Consider the following 24590-nt stretch of genomic DNA (forward strand, 5'->3'; position numbering starts at 1 on the left):
GGAAAGAAAACCCAAAAGCTTAAAGCACCTGGTATTCCTAGGCAGTCTCTCATCAAAGTACTAACCAGACCTAAACCTGCTAAGATTCAGAGATCGGGCATTGACTTTTTTTTTTTTTTTTTTTTTTTAATGAAAGATTATTATATAATTCGTGAAATTTTCCAAAAAGATTAAAGCACCTGGTATTCCCAGGCAGTCTCCCATCCAGGAAGTAAACCATGCCCGAACCTGCTAATATTCAGAGGTCGGGCATTGACTATATTTTTTGGCAAAATATTATATTTACTAAGTGAAAAATGTCCAAAAAGCTTACAGCACCTGGTATTCCCAGGCGGTCTCCCATCCAAGTACTAACCAGACCTAAACCTGCTAAGATTCAGAGATCAGGGCATTGACTCTATTTTTTTTGGCAAAATTATTATATACTAAGTGAAAAATGTCCAAAAAGCTTACAGCACCTGGTATTCCGAGGCGGTCTCCCATCCAAGTACCAACCAGGCCCAAACCTGCTTAGCTTCCGAGATCAGACGAGATGGGGCATAGCCAGGTTGGTATGACCGTAAGCCAAGACTGTTGCAAAGAGAGGGCTATTTAAAGACCGACCAATCTAATCACCAGTACATTATATAAGTAGGAAAGAAAACCCAAAAGCTTAAAGCACCTGGTATTCCTAGGCATTCTCTCATCAAAGTACTAACCAGACCTAAACCTGCTAAGATTCAGAGATCGGGCATTGACTTTTTTTTTTTTTTTTTTTTTTTAATGAAAGATTATTATATAATTCGTGAAATTTTCCAAAAGATTAAAGCACCTGGTATTCCCAGGCGGTCTCCCATCCAAGTACCAACCAGGCCCAAACCTGCTTAGCTTCCGAGATCAGACGAGATGGGGCATAGCCAGGTTGGTATGACCGTAAGCCAAGACTGCTGCAAAGAGAGGGCTATTTAAGACCGACCAATCTAATCACCAGTACATTATATAAGTAGGAAAGAAAACCCAAAAGCTTAAAGCACCTGGTATTCCTAGGCATTCTCTCATCAAAGTACTAACCAGACCTAAACCTGCTAAGATTCAGAGATCGGGCATTGACTTTTTTTTTTTTTTTTTTTTTTTTTTTAATGAAAGATTTATTATATTAATTCGTGAAATTTTCCAAAAGATTAAAGCACCTGGTATTCCCAGGCAGTCTCCCATCCATGTACTAACCAGACCCAAACCTGCTAAGATTCAGAGATCGGGCATTGACTATATTTTTTGGCAAAATTTATTATATACTAAGTGAAAAATGTCCAAAAAGCTTACAGCACCTGGTATTCCGAGGCGGTCTCCCATCCAAGTACCAACCAGGCCCAAACCTGCTTAGCTTCCGAGATCAGACGAGATGGGGCATAGCCAGGTTGGTATGACCGTAAGCCAAGACTGCTGCAAAGAGAGGGCTATTTAAAGACCGAACCAATCTAATCACCAGTACATTATATAAGTAGGAAAGAAAACCCGAAAGCTTAAAGCACCTGGTATTCCTAGGCATTCTCTCATCAAATACTAACCAGACCTAAACCTGCTAATATTCAGAGATCAGGGCATTGACTTTTTTTTTTTTTTTTTTTTTTAATGAAAGATTATTATATAATTCGTGAAATTTTCAAAAGATATAAAGCACCTGGTATTCCCAGGCGGTCTCCCATCCAAGTACCAACCCAGGCCCAAACCTGCTTAGCTTCCGAGATCAGACGAGATGGGGCATAGCCAGGTTGGTATGGACCGTAAGCCAAGACTGCTGCAAAGAGAGGGCTATTTAAAGACCGACCAATCTAATCACCAGTACATTATATAAGTAGGAAAGAAAACCCGAAAACTTAAAGCACCTGGTATTCCTAGGCCATTCTCTCATCAAAGTACTAACCAGACCTAAACCTGCTAGATTCAGAGATCGGGCATTGACTTTTTTTTTTTTTTTTTTTTTTTTTTAATGAAAGATTATTATATAATTCGTGAAATTTTCCAAAAGATTAAAGCACCTGGTATTCCCAGGCAGTCTCCCATCCATGAAGTAAACCATGCCCGAACCTGCTAATATTCAGAGGTCGGGCATTGACTATATTTTTTGGCAAAATTATTATATACTAAGTGAAAAATGTCCAAAAAGCTTACAGCACCTGGTATTCCCAGGCGGTCTCCCATCCAAGTACTAACCAGACCTAAACCTGCTAAGATTCAGAGATCAGGGCTTTGACTCTATTTTTTGGCAAAATTATTATATACTAAGTGAAAAATGTCCAAAAAGCTTACAGCACCTGGTATTCCGAGGCGGTCTCCCATCCAAGTACCAACCAGGCCCAAACCTGCTTAGCTTCCGAGATCAGACGAGATGGGGCATAGCCAGGTTGGTATGACCGTAAGCCAAGACTGCTGAAATAGAGGGCTATTTAAAGACCGACCAATCTAATCACCAGTACATTATATAAGTAGGAAAGAAAACCCAAAAGCTTAAAGCACCTGGTATTCCTAGGCAGTCTCTCATCAAAGTACTAACCAGACCTAAACCTGCTAAGATTAAGAGATCGGGCATTTACTTTTTTTTTTTTTTTTTTTTTTTTTTTAATGAAAGATTATTATATAATTCGTGAAATTTTCCAAAAGATTAAAGCGCCTGGTATTCCCAGGCAGTCTCCCATCCATGTACTAACCAGGCCCAAACCTGCTTAGCTTCCGAGATCAGACGAGATGGGGCATAGCCAGGTTGGTATGGCCGTAAGCGAAGACTGCTGCAAAGAGAGGGCTATTTAAAGAGCAGCCAATCTAATCGCCAGTAACATCATATAAGTAGGAAAGAAAACCCAAAAGCTTAAAGCACCTGGTATTCCTAGGCAGTCTCTCATCAAAGTACTAACCAGACCTAAACCTGCTAAGATTCAGAGATCGGGCATTGACTCTTTCGTTTTTATTTTGTTTTTTTATGGAAGATTATTATATAATTCGTGAAATTTTCCAAATGATTAAAGCGCCTGGTATTCCCAGGCAGTCTCCCATCCATGTACTAACCAGGCCCAAACCTGCTAATATTCAGAGATCGGGCATTGACTCTATTATTTGGCAAAATTATTATATACTAAGTGAAAAATGTCCAAAAAGCTTACAGCACCTGGTATTCCCAGGCGGTCTCCCATCCAAGTACTAACCAGACCTAAACCTGCTAAGATTCAGAGATCAGGACATTGACTTTTTTTTATTTTTTTATTTTTTTAATGAAAGATTATTATATAATTCGTGAAATTTTCCAAATGATTAAAGCGCCTGGAATTCCCAGGCAGTCTCCCATCCATGTACTAACCAGGCCCAAACCTGCTAATATTCAGAGATCGGGCATTGACTCTATTATTTGGCAAAATTATTATATACTAAGTGAAAAATGTCCAAAAAGCTTACAGCACCTGGTATTCCCAGGCGGTCTCCCATCCAAGTACTAACCAGACCTAAACCTGCTAAGATTCAGAGATCGGGCATTGACTTTTTTTTATTTTTTTATTTTTTTAATGAAAGATTATTATATAATTCGTGAAATTTTCCAAATGATTAAAGCACCTGGTATTCCCAGGCAGTCTCCCATCCAGGAAGTAAACCATTCCCGAACCTGCTAATATTCAGAGGTCGGGCATTGACTATATTTTTTGGCAAAATTATTATATACTAAGTGAAAAATGTCCAAAAAGCTTACAGCACCTGGTATTCCCAGGCGGTCTCCAATCCAAGTACTAACCAGACCTAAACCTGCTAAGATTCAGAGATCAGGACATTGACTATATTTTTTTGGCAAAATTATTATATACTAAGTGAAAAATGTCCAAAAAGCTTACAGCACCTGGTATTCCCAGGCCGTCTCCCATCCAAGTACTAACCAGGCCTAAACCTGCTTAGCTTCCGAGATCAGACGAGATGGGGCATAGCCAGGTTGGTATGACCGTAAGCCAAGACTGCTGCAAAGAGAGGGCTATTTAAAGACCGACCAATCTAATCACCAGTACATTATATAGGTAGGAAAGAAAACCCAAAAGCTTAAAGCACCTGGTATTCCTAGGCAGTCTCTCATCAAAGTACTAACCAGACCTAAACCTGCTAAGATTCAGAGATCGGGAATTGACTCTTTCGTTTTTTTTTTTTTTTTTTTTTTTTTTTTTTTATGGAAGATTATTATATAATTCGTGAAATTTTCCAAAAGATTAAAGCGCCTGGTATTCCCAGGCAGTCTCCCATCCATGTACTAACCAGGCCCAAACCTGCTAATATTCAGAGATCGGGCATTGACTCTATTATTTGGCAAAATTATTATATACTAAGTGAAAAATGTCCAAAAAGCTTACAGCACCTGGTATTCCCAGGCGGTCTCCCATCCAAGTACTAACGAGGCCAAACCTGCTTAGCTTCCGAGATCAGACGAAATCAGGCATAGCCAGGTTGGTATGGCCGTAAGCGAAGACTGCTGCAAAGAGAGGACTATTTAAAGACCAGCCAATCTAATCGCCAGTACATTATATAAGTAGGAAAGAAAACCCAAAAGATTAAAGCACCTGGTATTCCCAGGCAGTCTCCCATCCATGAAGTAAACCATGCCCGAACCTGCTTATATTCAGAGGTCGGGCATTGACTATATTTTTTGGCAAAATTATTATATACTAAGTGAAAAATGTCCAAAAAGCTTACATCACCTGGTATTCCCAGGCGGTCTCCAATCCAAGTACTAACCAGACCTAAACCTGCTAAGATTCAGAGATCAGGGCATTGACTCTATTTTTTGGCAAAATTATTATATACTAAGTGAAAAATTTCCAAAAAGCTTACAGCACCTGTTATTCCGAGGCAGTCTACCATCCAAGTACCAACCAGGCCCAAACCTGCTTAGCTTCCGAGATCAGACGAGATGGGGCATAGCCAGGTTGGTATGAACGTAAGCCAAGACTGCTGCAAAGAGAGGGCTATTTAAAGACCGACCAATCTAATCACCAGTACATTATATAAGTAGGAAAGAAAACCAAAAAGCTTAAAGCACCTGGTATTCCTAGGCAGTCTCTCATCAAAGTACTAACCAGACCTAAACCTGCTAAGATTCAGAGATCGGGCATTGACTCTTTCGTTTTTTTTATTTATTTTTTTATGGAATATTATTATATAATTCGTGAAATTTTCCAAAAGATTAAAGCGCCTGGTATTCTCAGGCAGTCTCCCATCCATGTCCTAACCAGGCCCAAACCTTCTAAGATTCAGAGATCGGGCATTGACTCTATTATTTGGCAAAATTATTATATACTAAGTGAAAAATGTCCAAAAAGCTTACAGCACCTGTTATTCCGAGGCGGTCTCCCATCCAAGTACCAACCAGGCCCAAACCTGCTTAGCTTCCGAGATCAGACGAGATGGGGCATAGCCAGGTTGGTATGACCGTAAGCCAAGACTGCTGCAAAAAGAGGGCTATTTAAAGACCGACCAATCTAATCACCAGTACATTATATAGGTAGGAAAGAAAACCCAAAAGCTTAAAGCACCAGGTATTCCTAGGCAGTCTCTCACCAAAGTACTAACCAGACCTAAACCTGCTAAGATTCAGAGATCGGGCATTGACTTTTTTTTTTTTTTGTTTTTTTTAATGAAAGATTATTATATAATTCGTGAAATTTTCCAAAAGATTAAAGCACCTGGTATTCCCAGGCAGTCTCCCATCCATGAAGAAAACCATGCCCGAACCTGCTAATATTCAGGGGTCGGGCATTGACTATATTTTTTGGCAAAATTATTATATACTAAGTGAAAAATGTCCAAAAAGCTTACAGCACCTGGTAATCCCAGGCCGTCTCCCATCCAAGTACTAACCAGGCCCAAACCTGCTTAGCTTCCGAGATCAGACGAGATCAGGCATAGCCAGGTTGGTATGGATGTAAGCGAAGACTGCTGCAAAAAGAGGGCTATTTAAAGACCAGCCAATCTAATCGCCAGTACATTATATAAGTTAGAAAGAAAACCCAAAAGCTTAAAGCACCTGGTATTCCTAGGCAGTCTCTCATCAAAGTACTAACCAGACCTAAACCTGCTAAGATTAAGAGATCGGGCATTGACTCTATTTTTTGGCAAAATTATTATATACTAAGTGAAAAATGTCCAAAAAGCTTACAGCACCTGTTATTCCGAGGCGGTCTACCATCCAAGTACCAACCAGGCCCAAACCTGCTTAGCTTCCGAGATCAGACGAGATGGGGCATAGCCAGGTTGGTATGAACGTAAGCCAAGACTGCTGCAAAGAGAGGGCTATTTAAAGACCGACCAATCTAATCACCAGTACATTATATAAGTAGGCAAGAAAACCCAAAATCTTAAAGCACCTGGTATTCCTAGGCAGTCTCTCATCAAAGTACTAACCAGACCTAAACCTGCTAAGATTCAGAGATCGGGCATTGACTTTTTTTTTTTTTTTTTTTTTTTTTTAATGAAGGATTATTATATAATTCGTGAAATTTTCCAAAAGATTAAAGCACCTGGTATTCCCAGGCAGTCTCCCATCCATGTACTAACCAGGCCCAAACCTGCTAAGATTCAGAGATCGGGCATTGACTCTTTTTTTTTTTTTTTTTTTTTTTTTTAATGAAGGATTTTTATATAATTCGTGAAATTTTCCAAAAGATTAAAGCACCTGGTATTCCCAGAGAGTCTCCCATCCATGAAGTAAACCATGCCCGAACCTGCTAATATTCAGAGGTCGGGCATTGACTATATTTTTTGGCAAAATTATTATATACTAAGTGAAAAATGTCCAAAAAGCTTACAGCACCTGGTATTCCCATGCGGTCTCCAATCCAAGTACTAACCAGACCTAAACCTGCTAAGATTCAGAGATCAGGGCTTTGACTCTATTTTTTGGCAAAATTATTATATACTAAGTGAAAAATGTCCAAAAAGCTTACAGCACCTGGTATTCCGAGGCGGTCTCCCATCCAAGTACCAACCAGGCCCAAACCTGCTTAGCTTCCGAGATCAGATGAGATGGGGCATAGCCAGGTTGGTATGACCGTAAGCCAAGACTGCTGTAAATAGAGGGCTATTTAAAGACCGACCAATCTAATCACCAGTACATTATATAAGTAGGAAAGAAAACCCAAAAGCTTAAAGCACCTGGTATTCCTAGGCATTCTCTCATCAAAGTACTAACCAGACCTAAACCTGCTAAGATTCAGAGATCGGGCATTGACTTTTTTTTTTTTTTTTTTTTTTTTTTAATGAAAGATTATTATATAATTCGTGAAATTTTCCAAAAGATTAAAGCGCCTGGTATTCCCAGGCAGTCTCCCATCCATGTACTAACCAGGCCCAAACCTGCTTAGCTTCCGAGATCAGACGAGATGGGGCATAGCCAGGTTGGTATGGCCGTAAGCGAAGACTGCTGCAAAGAGAGGGCTATTTAAAGAGCAGCCAATCTAATCGCCAGTACATTATATAAGTAGGAAAGAAAACCCAAAAGCTTAAAGCACCTGGTATTCCTAGGCAGTCTCTCATCAAAGTACTAACCAGACCTAAACCTGTTAAGATTAAGAGATCGGGCATTGACTCTATTTTTTGGCAAAATTATTATATACTAAGTGAAAAATGTCCAAAAAGCTTACAGCACCTGGTATTCCCAGGCGGTCTCCAATCCAAGTACTAACCAGACCTAAACCTGCTAAGATTCAGAGATCAGGGCTTGGACTCTATTTTTTGGCAAAATTATTATATACTAAGTGAAAAATGTCCAAAAAGCTTACAGCACCTGGTATTCCGAGGCGGTCTCCCATCCAAGTACCAACCAGGCCCAAACCTGCTTAGCTTCCAAAATCAGATGAGATGGGGCATAGCCAGGTTGGTATGACCGTAAGCCAATACTGCTGCAAAGAGAGGGCTATTTAAAGACCAGCCAATCTAATCGCCAGTACATTATATAAGTAGGAAAGAAACCCAAAAGATTAAAGCACCTGGTATTCCTAGGCAGTCTCTCATCAAAGTACTAACCAGACCTAAACCTGCTAAGATTCAGAGATCGGGCATTTACTTTTTTTTTTTTTTTTTTTAATGAAAGATTATTATATAATTCGTGAAATTTTCCAAAAGATTAAAGCACCTGGTATTCCCAGGCAGTCTCCCATCCATGAAGTAAACCATGCCCGAACCTGCTTATATTCAGAGGTCGGGCATTGACTATATTTTTTGGCAAAATTATTATATACTAAGTGAAAAATGTCCAAAAAGCTTACATCACCTGGTATTCCCAGGCGGTCTCCAATCCAAGTACTAACCAGACCTAAACCTGCTAAGATTCAGAGATCAGGGCATTGACTCTATTTTTTGGCAAAATTATTATATACTAAGTGAAAAATTTCCAAAAAGCTTACAGCACCTGTTATTCCGAGGCAGTCTACCATCCAAGTACCAACCAGGCCCAAACCTGCTTAGCTTCCGAGATCAGACGAGATGGGGCATAGCCAGGTTGGTATGAACGTAAGCCAAGACTGCTGCAAAGAGAGGGCTATTTAAAGACCGACCAATCTAATCACCTGTACATTATATAAGTAGGAAAGAAAACCAAAAAGCTTAAAGCACCTGGTATTCCTAGGCAGTCTCTCATCAAAGTACTAACCAGACCTAAACCTGCTAAGATTCAGAGATCGGGCATTGACTCTTTCGTTTTTTTTATTTATTTTTTTATGGAATATTATTATATAATTCGTGAAATTTTCCAAAAGATTAAAGCGCCTGGTATTCTCAGGCAGTCTCCCATCCATGTCCTAACCAGGCCCAAACCTTCTAAGATTCAGAGATCGGGCATTGACTCTATTATTTGGCAAAATTATTATATACTAAGTGAAAAATGTCCAAAAAGCTTACAGCACCTGTTATTCCGAGGCGGTCTCCCATCCAAGTACCAACCAGGCCCAAACCTGCTTAGCTTCCGAGATCAGACGAGATGGGGCATAGCCAGGTTGGTATGACCGTAAGCCAAGACTGCTGCAAAAAGAGGGCTATTTAAAGACCGACCAATCTAATCACCAGTACATTATATAGGTAGGAAAGAAAACCCAAAAGCTTAAAGCACCAGGTATTCCTAGGCAGTCTCTCACCAAAGTACTAACCAGACCTAAACCTGCTAAGATTCAGAGATCGGGCATTGACTTTTTTTTTTTTTTTTTTTTTTTTTTAATGAAAGATTATTATATAATTCGTGAAATTTTCCAAAAGATTAAAGCACCTGGTATTCCCAGGCAGTCTCCCATCCATGAAGTAAACCATGCCCGAACCTGCTAATATTCAGAGGTCGGGCATTGACTATATTTTTTGGCAAAATTATTATATACTAAGTGAAAAATGTCCAAAAAGCTTACAGCACCTGGTATTCCCAGGCGGTCTCCAATCCAAGTACTAACCAGACCTAAACCTGCTAAGATTCAGAGATCAGGACATTGACTATATTTTTTGGCAAAATTATTATATACTAAGTGAAAAATGTCCAAAAAGCTTACAGCACCTGGTATTCCGAGGCGGGCTCCCATCCAAGTACCAACCAGGCCCAAACCTACTTAGCTTCCGAGATCAGACGAGATGGGGCATAGCCAGGTTGGTATGACCGTAAGCCAAGACTGCTGCAAAGAGAGGGCTATTTAAAGACCGACGAATCTAATCACCAGTACATTATATAAGTAGGAAAGAAAACCCAAAAGCTTAAAGCACCTGGTATTCCTAGGCAGTCTCTCATCAAAGTACTAACCAGACCTAAACCTGCTAAGATTAAGAGATCGGGCATTGACTCTATTTTTTGGCAAAATTATTATATACTAAGTGAAAAATTTCCAAAAAGCTTACAGCACCTGTTATTCCGAGGCAGTCTACCATCCAAGTACCAACCAGGCCCAAACCTGCTTAGCTTCCGAGATCAGACGAGATGGGGCATAGCCAGGTTGGTATGAACGTAAGCCAAGACTGCTGAAAAGAGAGGGCTATTTAAAGACTGACCAATCTAATCATCAGTACATTATATAAGTAGGAAAGAAAACCCAAAAGCTTAAAGCACCTGGTATTCCTAGGCAGTCTCTCATCAAAGTACTAACCAGACCTAAACCTGCTAAGATTCAGAGATCGGGCATTGACTTTTTTTTTTTTTTTTTTTTTTTTTTTAATGAAAGATTATTATATAATTCGTGAAATTTTCCAAAAGATTAAAGCACCTGGTATTCCCAGGCAGTCTCCCATCCAGGAAGTAAACCATGCCCGAACCTGCTAATATTCAGAGGTCGGGCATTGACTATATTTTTTGGCAAAATTATTATATACTAAGTGAAAAATGTCCAAAAAGCTTACAGCACCTGGTATTCCCAGGCCGTCTCCCATCCAAGTACTAACCAGGCCCAAACCTGCTTAGCTTCCGAGATCAGACGAGATCGGGCATAGCCAGGTTGGTATGGACGTAAGCGAAGACTGCTGCAAAGAGAGGGCTATTTAAAGACCAGCCAATCTAATCGCCAGTACATTATATAAGTAGGAAAGAAAACCCAAAAGCTTAAAGCACCTGGTATTCCTAGGCAGTCTCTCATCAAAGTACTAACCAGACCTAAACCTGTTAAGATTAAGAGATCGGGCATTGACTCTATTTTTTGGCAAAATTATTATATACTAAGTGAAAAATGTCCAAAAAGCTTACAGCACCTGGTATTCCCAGGCCGTCTCCCATCCAAGTTCTAACCAGGCCTAAACCTGCTTAGCTTCCGAGATCAGACGAGATGGGGCATAGCCAGGTTGGTATGACCGTAAGCCAAGACTGCTGCAAAGAGAGGGCTATTTAAAGACCGACCAATCTAATCACCAGTACATTATATAGGTAGGAAAGAAAACCCAAAAGCTTAAAGCACCTGGTATTCCTAGGCAGTCTCTCATCAAAGTACTAACCAGACCTAAACCTGTTAAGATTCAGAGATCGGGCATTGACTCTTTCGTTTTTTTTTTTTTTTTTTTTTTTTTTTTTCTATGGAAGATTATTATATAATTCGTGAAATTTTCCAAAAGATTAAAGCGCCTGGTATTCCCAGGCAGTCTCCCATCCATGTACTAACCAGGCCCAAACCTGCTAATATTCAGAGATCGGGCATTGACTCTATTATTTGGCAAAATTATTATATACTAAGTGAAAAATGTCCAAAAAGCTTACAGCACCTGGTATTCCCAGGCGGTCTCCCATCCAAGTACTAACGAGGCCAAACCTGCTTAGCTTCCGAGATCAGACGAAATCAGGCATAGCCAGGTTGGTATGGCCGTAAGCGAAGACTGCTGCAAAGAGAGGACTATTTAAAGACCAGCCAATCTAATTGCCAGTACATTATATAAGTAGGAAAGAAAACCCAAAAGATTAAAGCACCTGGTATTCCCAGGCAGTCTCCCATCCATGAAGTAAACCATGCCCGAACCTGCTTATATTCAGAGGTCGGGCATTGACTATATTTTTTGGCAAAATTATTATATACTAAGTGAAAAATGTCCAAAAAGCTTACAGCACCTGGTATTCCCAGGCGGTCTCCAATCCAAGTACTAACCAGACCTAAACCTGCTAAGATTCAGAGATCAGGACATTGACTATATTTTTTGGCAAAATTATTATATACTAAGTGAAAAATGTCCAAAAAGCTTACAGCACCTGGTATTCCGAGGCGGGCTCCCATCCAAGTACCAACCAGGCCCAAACCTATTAGCTTCCGAGATCAGACGAGATGGGGCATAGCCAGGTTGGTATGACCGTAAGCCAAGACTGCTGCAAAGAGAGGGCTATTTAAAGACCGACGAATCTAATCACCAGTACATTATATAAGTAGGAAAGAAAACCCAAAAGCTTAAAGCACCTGGTATTCCTAGGCAGTCTCTCATCAAAGTACTAACCAGACCTAAACCTGTTAAGATTAAGAGATTGTGTAGTTCCTTCATGACCAGTTCACGGAGATCAGCAGGTTGTGCTAATTGATATGACTCATTTCCTTGCTCTTGCCTCTTCCTAAACAACACCCCGTTTATCAGCTCTAAGCGGTTCCACTCCCTGAACCAAAGACTTAATTCAGGAGTCAGGGTCTTATAACAGGGCTTTTCATTGGATTCCAGCTGCTTGACAACTATTCCAATTTCTGGATCCGCTCTCTGCCTTTTCCGTAAGTCTTGTTCAGACAAGTGGGAAATTTCTCCAGACCGGAAAGTATCTTCCTGCTGGAACGCAAGAGGTAAGGCATCCACTCCAACTGCAAGAGATTCCATTAAAGTCACTGGTTGGTACAATGAATTAGAGTCGTCACAGTGCTGACAAACTTGATGGCGGTCACAGATAGCTTTTATTACTTCCGTTGAAACATTTGCTTGTGGGATTTTGGTCAAGTGATGGTAAGCAAATTGCCTGATTCTTTCCCTCTCTTTTCTCATTTCCAAATCATCAGGAACTTCCTCTTGTGGACGTCTCGACAATCCATCCGCATCTTGATTCCTACTTCCAGCCCGGTATTGGATTTTAAAGGTAAAAGTTGACAGACTCGACAACCACCTGTAGCTGGTAGCATCCAGTTTTGCGGATGTTAAAATATTTGTCAGCGGGTTACTATCAGTTACCACAGTGAAGTCAGCTCCATACAAGTAGTCATTGAATTTTGCAGTAACTGCCCACTTCAACGCCAAAAATTCTAACTTGTGGGCTGGGTACTTTGCTTTTACTTGCAAAAGCAATGACTCTCATCTGCCCATCTTGTTCTTGATACAGTGCTGCACCAAGGCCGCTAGTACTGGCGTCAGTGTGCAACACATATGGCAGCTTGGGGTTGGCATTACTAACACTGGAGAAGATGTAAGTTTTGCAATGACTGTGTCAAACGCTTGCTGACACTCTTTGGACCATCGTTCTCCAAATTGTTCCTTTGGATCGTAGTACTGCTTGGTCTCAATCTTTTTTCTCCGATCCTTTTGCAGTGGAGGATATCCAACCGTAAGATCATTAAGAGGTTTCACGATCTTTGAATAATCCTGTACGAACCTCCTGTAGTAACCTGAAAATCCTAGGAAAGATCTTAACTCCTTTAGATTTTTGGGTCTTGGCCAGGTTTTAAGGGCTTCTACTTTTGAAGGGTCGGTTTCCACTCCATTTTGGGATACAATGTGGCCCAAGTATCTCACAGACGTTTGACAGAACTTACACTTTTCCGGTGAAAGCTTTAATCCAAACTCTCTGAGTCTTTTAAGCAATTGTATCAATCTTGTCTCATGTTCCTCCAAAGTTTTTGAGAAAACTATGAGGTCATCAATGAACACAAGAACTCCTTTCTGGTTTAGGTCTCCCATACATCGCTCCATTAGTCGTTGAAATGTACTAGGTGCATTGGTGATCCCCAGCGGCATCCGGTTAAATTCCCAGAAACCTAGTGGGCAGACAAAAGCAGTTTTCTGCTTATCAGACTCTTCCATCTCAATTTGGTAATAGCCTGACTTCAAGTCTAGGACTGAGAACCATTGTGATCCGGTCAAGACTGAAAAAGCTTCTTCCAAGTTGGGAAGGGCGTAGGCATCCTTTATGGTCTGGGAGTTTAATTTCCGGAAGTCAATGCACAAGCGCACAGAGTTATTCTTCTTCCGAACAACGACTATTGGAGATGAAAATGGAGATTCTGACTCCCTGATGACACCTGCTTCCAGAAGCTCCTGTAGATGTTTCCTAACTGCGTCCACGTCTTGGGGATGAATAGGACGAGCTCGATGTTTGAATGGTGTTTCATCACTAAGTTTTATCCTGTGTTTCACTTTATGAGTGTGACCATAGTCCAAATCATTCAATGCGAAGACATCAGGCATGGAGTTCAATAAGGAGGTTATCCTTTCCTTCCACTCAGGTGATAGAGGGGAATTTCCAAAATCAATAGGGATCTTGGACTGATCTAGCCCCATTTTCTCATTTTCAGCACCATTCTTGGAAAACTCTTTACTTATTACTCTCTGTACAGCATGAGCTTCAGCGAGGACAGTCCTCAGAGAGATCATCAGGTCAGTTTGGGTTTCATTTTTTATCACCACTGGTAACTGCACTATACGTTGTCTTACAGGTAAACTGTGCAGACTGCTTGCCACTAGAAGACCACCAGGTAAGGAAGATGAAATAGGTGACTCCACTGACACCCACTTCTCAAACAGAGGACCTTTTACTTGCACAAGTCCATTTAGGACTACTGTACATCCTGCTGGCACAACTTCTGGTTGGTTCCCTTTCAACTTCACACATCCCAATTTTCCAGTTGAAGCTTGTTGGTTCCTCTTCTCCAGTACATTTATGACACCTTGATAGCCATAGAAGAGAGACTTACAAGAAAAGGTTTCTCCTTGAATACAATTGGCATACAACACATCAAGTGAATTTGTTCCAATTAGAACTTGTGGTAAATTAGTCACATCTGGAACTATCAATGCAAGGGTGGGGACTTCAGCTTCCATACCAAGGAAATCCTTAGGGAACTTTAGGTTGACCTCCACATAACCAAGATAAGGTACAGCCTGGCCATTGGCTCCTTCAACTTCTAGCAGATGCTCCAACGATTTCATGGGATGTCTGGATAAATATCGTTCATAATAGGACATAGGAATGGTGGTTACCTGTGATCCAGTATCTAGAAGACAGCTGACTTCTTTTCCTTCAATTTGAATCCTGGCAGTACACCTGGTTCCTACCAATCCTGCAGGTATTTCATGACATGGAGCGCCATTAACATTCTGGTTGTACAGACGGCCATGCTTTCTTGGGCATTGTTCTCTTTTGCCAGTCCCTGTCCGCCCCATGACAGAGACTGATCTCAGTTTAAAGATTGAGAGTTAGAGGGATTTTTCAAGTCCCAGGCAGCTTGTCTGTCCCTCAGCTCACGGCGCTTTTCTTCAACTCTACTAGGGTTTGAATCATTCTCACAATTCACTGCAAGATGGCCATCTTCTCCACATCGAAAGCAGTAGCCTGGACGGGGTCTGTTGGTTGAATTCCAGGTGGGTCGTGAGCTTTCTTGCATCTCTGGTTCCATCATCCGAGGTCTGTGACTTACATTGACATTCCTATAAGCTGGAGATTTCTCTGAATACATCTCTTGTACTCTTGGAACAAAGTGAGCTTGGAGATCAGCTACTTGCTGCTTCAATTCATAAAGTTCATTGTCATGTTGTGTCTTTTCTGTTCTAACAGGTTCAGTCTTCATCATAGAAATCTGAGCTTGAAGCTTTGCTACTTCTTTCTTAAGTGAATCTACTTCAGACTTATCAGCATTGCTTTTTGACTTCTGTTTTTGACTTGAGTGATGTTGCACTTCATCCTTAGGCTCATCAGATACATCACTGCTGTAAACAGACTGTTGGTGAGTGGTCGTCCGAAACTTGCCTGGAACAGGAGCATGTTTGTTTAAGCCGAGATGTTTCCTCATTCTCTCCTCTTTTAGAGACTGCTTGTCTTCTGCAGTACGAATGAGTACTACAAGCTCAGCAAAAGAAGGGGGTGACATTTTCCTTCCATCCAGGTTCAGGTCGGCAATCAAGCTATTGTCCCAGCAACCTCGGCAGAATTGCTTAAGAAGATAACGACTACGTTCAGCCTCTGTGACACCACCACGCCTGATTGTGGCACTTAACATCACGTGCAGACGATGCAGGTAAGTTGAGGGTTTTTCTCCCTGGTTTTGCAGAGCACTTATGAACTTAACTAGCAGCTCATCTCCATCTTCCACTGAGCCATACACAGATTCCAAAAGCTCTAAGCACTGTGTTGGTGAAGAATCTGGACCAACATGCCTGACAACATCTGAGGCTGGGGGCAGCAGGCTGTCAAGAATTCTTCTAGTTTTGTGCAAGTCAGAAAGAGACACATCATTAAGTAGAAAGTCAATGCTGGCTCGCCAAGTATCAAAGTCTGGTTCAGTGCTCGGTCTTGGCATTTTTTCCTGAGAAAGCTTTAAGACGGAAAGCATGAGGAGGAGTCATAGCATCACTTGTTTTCACTACATGCTCCATCACTATTCGCTGAATACCTGGAGGATTCATAGCACTTGTAGGCAGGTTCAATGACATTGTCTCAGCAACACTAATATCAGGGCTTCTCAGCTGGTAGGGTGACTTTACCGGTGTGCTCTCCTTGGCAGGGTTTTTGGGTTCAGAGATCACTTCTGCAGGAGTGTCAGGTCTAGAGGGTTTGTCTGCTGGAAACTTCAAAACAGAGATCTTTTGCAGCTCAATTTGAAGAACATCCTGCAGAGACTTCCCACTGGCTTGAGCGATGGCTTGCAGACTCTCCAAGTACCCTTCAGTGGCACTGCTACTAACTGCAGGGACGTACACGCTCCCAAGACTACGGAAATGGAAGAGGACATTTGCAACCTGAGTACTTAGGATTTCCATAGGGAGTAAGGGCTCCAAATTACTCATAGCAGATTCACAGACAAACTCCACAATTGCACAGTGGTGGAACTCAGATTTTGGGTTGTCAATAAGCAAGTTGCGCTTGATTGATCCATATTTCTGAAGACAGGCTTCTAGTTCATGGTCTGGGTCAGAGAGAGTGATGCCACTGACAATAACTGAATTCTTGACATCAATGTTCTCACGTTTCACAATTTCCATTTCTACTTGTAGGACTGATTTTCTTTGAAGTGGGGGGGGGCTTACTTTAGCTCTTTATTGTCTGTTGCAGTTATCAAGTTGATTAATAACTATTACACTATGCTGTAACTTTGCTCCTGGCTGGCTCAAGTTTTTTATGTAACGGGGTCCTACTATTGTGTACAACTCTATGAACTCTATATTAATAAATTCTAAATCACTGGGAATGCTTTTGGACCACAATCAGAAGTTAAGGATCGTCTCACTGGAGCAAAGGTAAGTGATATGTATAATAGTGTAATCTAGAAATAGTCTATAAATCAAATTTCACAGCATAAAGTAAAATAAAGAAAAGCAACAACCAATAGTGAAAAATAATGTATTGTTCTGATTGGTTATTCGTTGACTTCAGTCATTCTCTTTTAAATTGGCAATGAAATGACAGAATCAAAATACCAAAATAACAATGAATAAATTGAATAATAAAAACTCAGAATAACAAAAGGAATAAGAAAATGAAAAAATCAAAATCCCCAAATCAAGGTTCAGATTCAGAATACAGGAATTTATAATAATTTCCACACATTCAATTTCAAAATCAGTTTCTCAGTTTTTCCATTCAAACTAAGTCTTAATGTTCCGTTGAGTTTCAGTTAAAGATCAGTGTTTATCTCAAATTCAAAAATGTAAAGCAATGTTCATCAAAAGTGGAAAAATTTAATCCAGGAGAGAAAAAAAATAGATCCACTGAAGATCCAGGCAAAAATAAAATCTTGGAGACAAAAAAAAAAAACTCAAAGCTAAAAAAATTGTTTGATCCTACCAGTTCAGCAGATTTCACTCTCTTTTCTCTGTTTCAGGTACGAGTTGGTGGAATGGCTCGCCAGTCCAAACCAGAATATGAATATTCGGCAAGGACAGATTCAGGAACACAAGTCTTCAGCAAGGGGGGGAAAAAAAACCTGGCCTTGTAACAACAAAGCCAAATTAAACATTAATATAATTGTCAAAATAAATGATTTTAACTTAAATCAAACTCAGTCTCAATCATTTACACATACATCAGAACATACACGCTAATCACCATGTGCTCAATTTAACACTATGGCCTATACACAGTGTTAGCAAAGCTAGCACTGCATGGTGCATACTTCACGATAAAACACATTTAAAGCATTTTTGGAAACTTTTACAATCACTTTTTATCCTTTGGATTCTTTTTTTCCCACATTGCAATTCACAGTAGTCACAATCAGAATAACTAAATACACTTTGTATGATGAAATTTGTACTCACCAAGGAAAGGTATAAATCAGAAAACAAAAAAAAGTGTTTCTCCCCAGAAAAGATGTTGATTGAAACTCTTGCGTCAGTCTCATCACAATCTCGTTATTTACCATTCGCAACTGCGTCTGCTCTCGTTCAAGTTTGCTATCGTTCTGATTGCTTGTGCGCTATCTTTTGCAGGGGGGGCAGGACTAACCTTTCACCTCACTAATCAACTTTAGCGATTTCCTTTTTCTAAATTTATAATATAATATAAATTAACTTCAATCTGCATTTTCATATAAATACTAAAGATATATTAATAAAAAATAAAATCATTTATTAATTACTAGTGATCTGGTTAGTGACCTGGGTTACATTATACTCTCCCATCAATGACATTAACTCCTTTCTTCCCCCATCCGATTTAAAAACCATTCCGTTAGCCATATCCATTTTACTAAAAACAGTGTTAAAATCCCCCGCAATTATTACCCTCTTCCATTTTTCCATTAACTCAACTATTATATTAAAATATTTTTTATTTTCTATTTCTTCATTTGGAGCATGTACGTTTACTAAAATAAAATCATCTTCATCCATCTTAATTTCTACAGCCATGCATTTTCCTTGTGTGTCATTATACATTTGCTTTGACCTGATATCTCTATCTTTTCTTATTAACATCGCAACTCCTCCTCCTATTTTTCCCTCCGCATTATTAAAAAATAATTCCCCTTCCCATCTTTTAAAATCCTCCATTACACTCTCTTTCCCATTCGTTTCTTGCAATAAAATCACATCTTCATCCCTGCACAGTTCCTTGACTTTTTCAAATTCCACACCATTCATTAACCCTCTTGCATTAAAAGTAACAATTTTCAACACAATTAAAAAAGATAAAAGTACAAACTTTAGCATCATAATTTTGTTATCCTATTTCCTCCCCCTCTTTTGCACTTCTTCCACAGTCTTGTTTCTCCTCATTACTTTGCTTACACATTTTATTTTTAGCTTTCTCCAAATTGGGTATTACCTTAACTTTTCTTCTTCTTTTATTGGATGTTCCTGCAGTGCTGTCTCCGCCCAGGTTTTCACTGTCTTTGTCTTTTCTTTCTGTCTCACCTATCCATTCAGTCTCTTCTGGTTCCTCTGTTTCTGCTTGTCCAACCGCATTAAACTCCATCTGTACCTCCATTTCCACAATGTCCTGTGTTAAACCAGTCTTTTCAATCTCATTGTCATTGTCCTTGCTTACATTGTCCTTTCTTTGCCTTGCTCCGGTGTCTTCCCTTTGCTCCTCTTCATTGTCTGTCTCATGCATCTGCCCACTCCCCCTCTCTTCTTCATTGTGCTGGTCTCCATACCAGCACTCGCATTTGTCCAGTACACAATTGCATTCTGGACACCTCACCACCTTACAGTCCCTCGCGAAGTGGCCTGTTTCCGAGCATTTATAACATTTAAAGTCTGGGAAGTCTTTCATCAAATGATCAGGGCTCATACACAACCTGCAGGTTTTCACCTGCTTGCTATGTATCACTCTATAGTATTGAGGACCATCCTCCATTTCAATTAGAGTACTGTAGGGCAAGGAGGCCACTTCTTTTGGGAACTGTACCTTAAGGAACCTTGTTCCATCTTCTATGTTGGTGCCGGTATAAAATCTTCTTCTTATCTGAGAGACCGGAGTAACCCCCCATCCCTCCAGCTTCTGTAGAATCTCTGCATCATTCAGGTAAGCGGGCAAATGCATGAACGAGACAACAAATTCTCTGTTATTCAATTTTTTAATTTCACATAGTTTTCCTTTAATCATCAATCCTTCGTTCAGATTTTCAATATCTTCTTCCTTTTCAAACGTAATTTCGTACTCCTTCATCATTTTGGGTCTTACAGACAATATTTTTGTCACATCCAACTTATCTTTCAGCGCTTGTATTATGTCTTCAGCTTTGCCTTCATGCACTTCAGTCAAATCCACTACTACTGTAGCTTCTTTGGTGTAGGTTCTTTTATATCTCCTTTCAGGCCCATCCTTTTCTCGTTGAGTTTTTTCCAGTCCGTTTGCCATTTGCCGCCGTGTTCCTCGTGCCAAGTCCGTGTCTGTTGCCGTAGTTCCGTCCATTTTTCAAAAATAAGGAAAACAAAAAAACAAACAAAAAAAAAGGAAAAATGAAATGATCCCTCCCAAACAGCTATGCTGTTGGGAGGACAAGTAATAAAAATAACCCAAAAATTTAAACAAAAAACAATTATTAACCCCTTACTAGTAACCCCCCTTTTTTGGCATGGAGACCGAAATTACATACCCAAAATAAAAAGGTTTCTGCTCATGATTCTTTCTGACTAGATACATAATCAACCTTTGTTCACAAAGCTGACACTTTAAAGTTTACTGTTCAGGAATCAGAATCACTCAGACTGTTATGATAATAGAGATATATAAGCTCAAACATAAAAACAAAAATAAAAATATTAAAAACATATGTTTTAAATGTATTTAAAAAATGTTGATGTAGGAAATGAGTTTGAAAACACAGTGTAGCTAAGGCCACAAGTCTTCCAAGACTTCATAAAAAATTTCATAATCGAATCTGTAAAACTGTGAATTTTATGAAATATTTTCTAAGGCCATGTCATGTGTGTTTTTAGAGAAGGCTAATCAGATTGATTTATGGCCCTTGTCATCTCTGTAAGATCTCACATGTAAACTTTCCTGTGCTCTTTGTGTATGTTTCACTGTTGAAAACTGCCCGAATCATGATTGTATTGTTCTAACCAAACGGTTCTTTCACACCTCCGCCAAGTATGACACATTATCCGCATTATTCTTTTATCATTATTCTTTTGTTTTTATTCCACCTTTATTAGCCTTGATTGTGGTTTTTCAGGCTTTACAAAGCAACAAAGCAGCGATCTCACTTCAGTCTCTCTTTGCATTTAGCCCTTATTTATCAAAAGTCTTACTATAAAAATACAACAAAACATTTTCTTACGACCTTACGTGAATTATTGAGACAAAAATGCATTATGAAGAAGAAAAGCACCTGCTATTAGTAGCATTGGTGCTAACGTTAGCATCAAGCTACATCTGACAATTTATGAAATTATTAGTACACTTTTACTCAAAACTCACTTTAAACCCCGATCGAGTGTTTATAATAACTTCCTTTAGCGATCAGGGGTGGAATTTGGTCGTTTACTGTTGTAAAAATATGTTATTTGTAGCCTTTTTCATCGCTGCACAAGTTAGCATTTCCGATGTACATTTTCGATTTTTTTTATAAAAACGCCCCAGATCTCAAGAAATTCTCATACCAAGCTTTACTATCGTAATCGCGGGTTTATTATTCGGATATTTTGTGTGTACAGAGGTGTTTCAGTGTTGTTTTGGCCAGATAACTACCAGGAAGTGTGCAGGAAGCATGTGACACGATGGGGCGGTGTCCAGATATGAAACTCTAAGATTGATGTTTGAAAGACCCAATCAGAGTCTGAGTCACACACCGCACGAGCTGTGACTACTGCGCACACACACAGATCGCTGGGAGAGGCTGTTTATCATCTGATCGCGTAAATCCGTGGAAAATGAATAGAAATGACGATTCTGTCTGAAGAAATATGAAGTAAACATCAGTAAATATATCCATATATCTCCGCAGATATGCATCTTTGGTCTGTAAATCCTTATTGACGCTGTTCAGTGAGTGTATGTGAACACAAATAAAACGCTCTTGACGTGACTGAATATGAGTGAGTTGTGAATTTCTATTCAAAATGTGGCATAATACAGATTTATTATTTTGCACTCCTGACATAAATCACTAAATATCTGTCACTGCAACAATGTTTTATCAAAATATTGGTCAAATATCGAAGCTTGAGTCTTTAAACTTTCCATTGATGCACAGTTTGTCCAGATGAAGTAAGACAGTGATGTTTAATGTGCTGTGAAAGTGAAACAATAATAAACTGGGGCCGTCAGCGATGTTTGCACGCAAAGGGGTTAAGACTCAAATAACCAAAAAACAAACACACACCAAACAATTTTGGGTGAACCTTCTTCACCCTTCTATAGCCACCTCACTTCCTGTTTCACACTAGCTCTCTAGCGCCCTCAGGTTGGTATGGCCGTAAGCGAAGACTGCTGCAAAGAGAGGGCTATTTAAAGAGCAGCCAATCTAATCGCCAGTACATTATATAAGTAGGAAAGAAACCCAAAATCTTAAAGCACCTGGTATTCCTAGGCAGTCTCTCATCAAAGTACTAACCAGACCTAAACCTGCTAAGATTCAGAGATCGGGCATTGACTCTATTATTTGGCAAAATTATTATATACTAAGTGAAAAATTTCCAAAAAGCTTACAGCACCTGGTATTCCCAGGCGGTCTCCCATCCAAGTACTAACCAGACCTAAACCTGCTAAGATTCAGAGATCGGGCATTGACTCTTTTTTTTATGCTAGATTATTATATAATTTGTGAAATTTTCCAAAAAAATTAAAGCACCTGGTATTCCCAGGCAGTCTCCCATCCATGTACTAACCAGGCCCAAACCTGCTAATATTCAGAGATCGGCATTGACTCTATATTTTGGCAAAATTATTATATAATAAGTGAAAAATGTCCAAAAAGCTTACAGCACCTGGAATTCCCAGGCGGTCTCCCATCCAAGTGATAACCAGGCCAAACCTGCTTAGCTTACGAGATCAGACGAGATCGGGCATAGCCAGGTTGGTATGGCCGTAAGCGAAGACTGCTGCAAAGAGAGGACTATTTAAAGACCAGCCAATCTAATCGCCAGTACATTATATGAGTAGCAAAGAAAACCCAAAAGCTTAAAGCACCTGGTATTCCTAGGCAGTCTCTCATCAAAGTACTAACCAGACCTTAACCTGCTAAGATTAAGAGATCGGTCATTGACTCTATTTTTTGGCAAAATTATTATATACTAAGTGAAAAATTTCCAAAAAGCTTACAGCACCTGGTATTCCCAGGCGGTCTCCCATCCAAGTACTAACCAGGCCCAAACCTGCTTAGCTTCCGAGATCAGACGAGATCGGGCATAGCCTTTTTTTATTTTTTTTATTTTTTTATTAAGAAATTTCAATCAATAAAATACAATAGATTAAACACATTCAATAGAAAATACAGAACATCGTCTTTACACATCTCTACATTACACTTATTTCCTTTACATCGATAAATTAAAAAACTCTTCCACTTTCTGGCAACTTCCACATTAAATCATTTAAAACACAACAAACTTTTGGGGTAAAAACATCATAAAAAGAGTCTAAATTCTTTACACCTTTAAAGTAAACATACAGTCTTTCAATATATAATTCTGTTTTTCTTTTAAACACACTCCAAACATCCAACACAATTTTTTCCTTTTTAGCCACAGTTCTTCTGTCCCATATTGCACTTTTCATTAGCATTACACACAGATTAATGAAACTTTTGTTTTTACACTTTTTTTCCCAACCAAACATCACAACTCTGTTCCATTCCATTACATTTTCATCCCACTCCTCCGCCAAATCTTTAATTAAACATTTACATTTCCTTAAAAAATCCTCTAGCTCTCTACAATGTAAAACATATGTAAAATCCCCTCTTCCTGTTCCTGGCACACTTTACACAGAGCATTTTCTTCCATTCCTATTTTATTTAAAATAACATCAGTAAAAACCACTTTATGCCTTATAAAATACTCCAAACATTCCAATTTTGTTTCCACACATTTCCCCGTCATGTTTCTCCATATACACTCTTTTTTTAAAAATCCTTGAATTTCGGCACCCAGTATCCATTTACAATCGGCTCTCATCTCTAAAAGCACAATAAATCATTTTCACAGTACATTCCTTAAAATCATACAGTTTTTCCCCTAATTTCACATTAATACATTTCTCTTTTGGTTCTCCTTCCATACTTTCTATTCTTTTAATCCACTCTTTAGGTATTGCATTTTTAATGATTTCATATTTATTTTTTATTTCTTGTTCACTGTAATCTTCTTTTGCCTCTTCCATTGCATCCACAATATATTGTGTCGGTAAAAATCCTTCTTTAAATTCATATAAAACATCTCTCACTCTTGTTATCCCCACATCCATCCATTTCTTTAAAAACAATTCTTTGTCTTGCTTTAAAATGTTTTTGTTTAAAAACAGAGGTTGATTTAAAATGTTTTCTCTCCCATGTGGATCATACTCTGTCTAAAAATTTTCCCCAGGCACTAAACATTTCTCTATAAAACTCTGGTAAGCACTCTGTCATCCAATTCTTAGTTTTCATCCATAAAATCCCATCCCCCATGTTAAAATCCCCACATTTGTTTAAAAAAATATTCCATTGTCTTTTTCCATGCTGTTTTGTGACCATCATCTAGATCTTTTTTTACTATTTTAACTCTTAAGCTATTTTTTCTCTGTTCAACATCAATTAATCCCATTCCTCCTTTCCCTACTTCTCCTATTAATGTACTATATGCAATTCTTGACGGTTTACTATTCCATAAAAAATCTAAAAAACATTTTTTCAACCTTTTCTCCACCCACATTGGCATAGCAGTCACATATAAAACATACCACTACTTTGACACCATTAACACATTTAAAATTAAAACCTTCCCTTTTAAACTTAAAGTCCTCAATTTCCAAAAATGTAACCTTC

General features: G+C 39.3%; 8 non-coding genes and 16 pseudogenes across 8 annotated transcripts; all 24 read right to left on the minus strand.

Annotated features, from left to right (window-relative positions):
• Positions 1-446: 446 nt before the first annotated feature.
• LOC113104286 (5S ribosomal RNA) lies at positions 447-565 on the minus strand. Its single transcript, XR_003292013.1, has one exon. It is a non-coding gene; the product is annotated as a 5S ribosomal RNA (ribosomal RNA).
• Positions 566-799: 234 nt separating this feature from the next.
• LOC113104299 (uncharacterized) lies at positions 800-918 on the minus strand (annotated as a pseudogene).
• A 377-nt stretch (positions 919-1295) lies between these two features.
• Positions 1296-1414, minus strand: LOC113104287 (5S ribosomal RNA). The gene has a single exon (XR_003292014.1). It is a non-coding gene; the product is annotated as a 5S ribosomal RNA (ribosomal RNA).
• Positions 1415-1648: 234 nt separating this feature from the next.
• On the minus strand, positions 1649-1769 carry LOC113104312 (uncharacterized; annotated as a pseudogene).
• Positions 1770-2282: 513 nt separating this feature from the next.
• Positions 2283-2401, minus strand: LOC113104288 (5S ribosomal RNA). Its single transcript, XR_003292015.1, has one exon. It is a non-coding gene; the product is annotated as a 5S ribosomal RNA (ribosomal RNA).
• Positions 2402-2638: 237 nt separating this feature from the next.
• On the minus strand, positions 2639-2757 carry LOC113104302 (uncharacterized; annotated as a pseudogene).
• Positions 2758-3847: 1090 nt separating this feature from the next.
• LOC113104297 (uncharacterized) lies at positions 3848-3966 on the minus strand (annotated as a pseudogene).
• Positions 3967-4351: 385 nt separating this feature from the next.
• On the minus strand, positions 4352-4469 carry LOC113104290 (5S ribosomal RNA). Its single transcript, XR_003292017.1, has one exon. It is a non-coding gene; the product is annotated as a 5S ribosomal RNA (ribosomal RNA).
• A 360-nt stretch (positions 4470-4829) lies between these two features.
• Positions 4830-4948, minus strand: LOC113104308 (uncharacterized; annotated as a pseudogene).
• Positions 4949-5322: 374 nt separating this feature from the next.
• LOC113104295 (uncharacterized) lies at positions 5323-5441 on the minus strand (annotated as a pseudogene).
• A 372-nt stretch (positions 5442-5813) lies between these two features.
• On the minus strand, positions 5814-5932 carry LOC113104298 (uncharacterized; annotated as a pseudogene).
• Positions 5933-6153: 221 nt separating this feature from the next.
• Positions 6154-6272, minus strand: LOC113104304 (uncharacterized; annotated as a pseudogene).
• A 668-nt stretch (positions 6273-6940) lies between these two features.
• On the minus strand, positions 6941-7059 carry LOC113104284 (5S ribosomal RNA). Its single transcript, XR_003292011.1, has one exon. It is a non-coding gene; the product is annotated as a 5S ribosomal RNA (ribosomal RNA).
• Positions 7060-7296: 237 nt separating this feature from the next.
• Positions 7297-7415, minus strand: LOC113104303 (uncharacterized; annotated as a pseudogene).
• A 359-nt stretch (positions 7416-7774) lies between these two features.
• LOC113104292 (5S ribosomal RNA) lies at positions 7775-7893 on the minus strand. The gene has a single exon (XR_003292019.1). It is a non-coding gene; the product is annotated as a 5S ribosomal RNA (ribosomal RNA).
• A 505-nt stretch (positions 7894-8398) lies between these two features.
• On the minus strand, positions 8399-8517 carry LOC113104309 (uncharacterized; annotated as a pseudogene).
• Positions 8518-8891: 374 nt separating this feature from the next.
• Positions 8892-9010, minus strand: LOC113104296 (uncharacterized; annotated as a pseudogene).
• Positions 9011-9523: 513 nt separating this feature from the next.
• LOC113104301 (uncharacterized) lies at positions 9524-9642 on the minus strand (annotated as a pseudogene).
• A 221-nt stretch (positions 9643-9863) lies between these two features.
• Positions 9864-9982, minus strand: LOC113104310 (uncharacterized; annotated as a pseudogene).
• Positions 9983-10358: 376 nt separating this feature from the next.
• LOC113104314 (5S ribosomal RNA) lies at positions 10359-10477 on the minus strand. Its single transcript, XR_003292023.1, has one exon. It is a non-coding gene; the product is annotated as a 5S ribosomal RNA (ribosomal RNA).
• A 221-nt stretch (positions 10478-10698) lies between these two features.
• On the minus strand, positions 10699-10817 carry LOC113104307 (uncharacterized; annotated as a pseudogene).
• Positions 10818-11202: 385 nt separating this feature from the next.
• On the minus strand, positions 11203-11320 carry LOC113104291 (5S ribosomal RNA). Its single transcript, XR_003292018.1, has one exon. It is a non-coding gene; the product is annotated as a 5S ribosomal RNA (ribosomal RNA).
• A 360-nt stretch (positions 11321-11680) lies between these two features.
• Positions 11681-11798, minus strand: LOC113104311 (uncharacterized; annotated as a pseudogene).
• A 10744-nt stretch (positions 11799-22542) lies between these two features.
• Positions 22543-22660, minus strand: LOC113104306 (uncharacterized; annotated as a pseudogene).
• Between the last annotated feature and the right edge of the window lie 1930 nt (positions 22661-24590).

This window comes from Carassius auratus, unplaced genomic scaffold, assembly GCF_003368295.1.
Source record: "Carassius auratus strain Wakin unplaced genomic scaffold, ASM336829v1 scaf_tig00217997, whole genome shotgun sequence".
Taxonomy (NCBI): domain Eukaryota; kingdom Metazoa; phylum Chordata; class Actinopteri; order Cypriniformes; family Cyprinidae; genus Carassius; species Carassius auratus.